Here is a 2,469-nt window from a genome sequence, read left to right as displayed (position 1 = left end):
CCCCCAATACTTCCCGTCCTATCATCCCTCAACCCTCATCCCCTCCATCCATCCACACCTCCATCCCCCACCCTTCACTGGCCGTTTCGAGGGCGAATTCTCTAAAACATATAGATGGAATTTGTGTACGGAATAGTCTAGTTTTTAGTTTTAGTAATAGTTTTACGGCAACACAAATAGGTCACGTACGTAAGATTTGAAGATTATAGGTGTCACTAGAGAGTAAAATACAAAGAAAAGAACGAATAGCGATACGGACAACAGATGTTTGACAGGAAGAAGGAGCAAACCACACCATAGCACAAGCCAATAACCCACAGGAAATAGACTAGGAAGCATTTATTAATATTTCCTTTCTATCTTTTGTCCCCCTCTCCTTCATTTCTCTCCGTTGTTCCATATTTCTCCCTGACAGATGGAGGGTAACCCATTCAATATCCTGAGTTTACTCCTAGCACAAGTTCTATTTCAACCGCTAGCTCGAGTGCTCCAAGTTCGAATTGTCCTTATTTGTGTTTTACGGCGCTCGCAACTGCATACGGTCATATGAGCGTGCGTGAAACATGAATGCTTGACCGTTTAGGTAGGAATTAATTTTATTTTGAATTTTTGTCGCAGCCGAAGCTTACTCTTATCGCTTTTAGAAATACCAAGGGATCTTTAACGTGCGCAACGTACGCACGGGACTTAGATTTTTGCCTTCTTATCTGAGATCAGAAGGCGAGATGTTAGATCTTACCTACCCTAAGATTAGGAGTACGGCTGAAAGATAGCATCGAAGAGCCTAAGAGTAGCAGTAGAAAGGCAGCAGAAAGAGGAACCCAGAGGAGGAGGCAAAAGGGGGGTGGGAGTGGGAGGCAGAAAATGGAGAAGAAAGCAGACCATAGAACATGGCGAAAGAGCCGGAAAGGAGGTGAACGGAAACATTGTAGAGAAGATTTTTTCCCCCGTAGCTGTCAGGTTTCGAACCCGCGACCTGTTGTATGAGAGGCAAACATCGTACGGTTAACCCACGAGAGCCTCCCCCCCAGTATTGTTCAATTTTTGTTAACCAGTAGTTTCACTTGTGCATTCTGTCAGAACATCAGAGCAGCGCACTTTCGTAGAAAAACTATCAAAGCCGCGCACTACCAGAGGGCGCACTTTTTGACGATATCGATACAAGATTGCCAATTACCAAAACCAATACCATCTAAAAATAATTTAAGTCCGCTTTGAGTGTTACTGGGCTTGGGACCAGCATATAATACCGTTGATAGACATTCCCTTTGTCGTTACCACTAATTGTCTTTTGAGTAATTGTTCTTTTTTGTACACCCGCTGTACTCTTATACCTATTCAAAGAAAAAAAATCTTATTATTTGAATACAAGACGTAAAAAGTTCGTAGATTTGAAAACTACTTGTACTTTTATATGGCACAAAAAGAACACACTTCATTCACTCTGTCAATTGACTCAACAGGAAAGTAGTTTCAGGGACATTGTTTAAAAAAAAAAAGAAATAGTAGGCCTACAAAGCAATTTTGTCAAGGGAACTGTAACCGTTGGGTAGAATCGGCAATTCAATTGTATCGGTATCGTCAAAACGTGCGCGGCTCTGATAGTACGCGGCTTTGATAGTTTTTGTTCGAAAGTGTGCGGCTTTGATAGTTGTTTTTTTTCGAAAGCGTGCGGCTTTGATTGTTTTTTTTTTCGAAAGTTCGCGGCTTTGATAGTTTTTTTTTTCGAAAGTGTGCGGCTTTGATTGTTTTTTTTTCGAAAGTGCGCGGCTTTGATAGTTTCCAGTGCATCTGTCCACCCCAGCTACCTCGGCTCCTCACTCCCCCCGCCCCCCCCCCAAAAAAAAACACGAAAAAATATACAGAGGAGTCTTTCGGACCGGAAGAAAGTGTTCACTTTATCCGGGGTTCAGTTTAACCATTTTGGTGGGCTGGAGGCCTAGAAACGGTAGCTTTGCGCAATGGTGGGTCTAGGGTGGAGGTGGGGTGGGGGACAACACAGTGGGCGAGCCTAGACTAGAGCTCTTTCTTTCTGATTAAGATTGCCGTCGCCAACGCCGAGCTGGGATTGTCTACCGATGCCCGAAGCAAATAATTTTATTTTCTCAGCATGGCAACAGTTTCACCGTCTGTCCATCCTTCGCTTTCACTCATTTTGGGCGTTCACTTTATCCGATTTCCCCACGAAACCGGTTCAATTTACCCACTATTACTTTTTACTTAAACAAATAGCGTTTCAATCGGGACCACAGAATATCGTTCACTTTAACCGATTGTTCTAATAAAGGGTGTTCACTTTAGGCGGGCTCCACTGTACTTTACTCAAGAAAACAAGCAAATAACCCCCCCTCCCCCTTACAAAACATCGTAAGACAGCAAATTTTTTTTTAAAGTATAAAGAGTCAAAGGCACACAAAATACCAGGAGTAGATTAAAAGAGAAAAAAACAAACAAAACATCAACAGAACC

Source organism: Aplysia californica, unplaced genomic scaffold, assembly GCF_000002075.1.
Source record: "Aplysia californica isolate F4 #8 unplaced genomic scaffold, AplCal3.0 scaffold00153, whole genome shotgun sequence".
NCBI lineage: Eukaryota > Metazoa > Mollusca > Gastropoda > Aplysiida > Aplysiidae > Aplysia > Aplysia californica.
Note: the sequence above shows the minus strand (reverse complement) of the source record.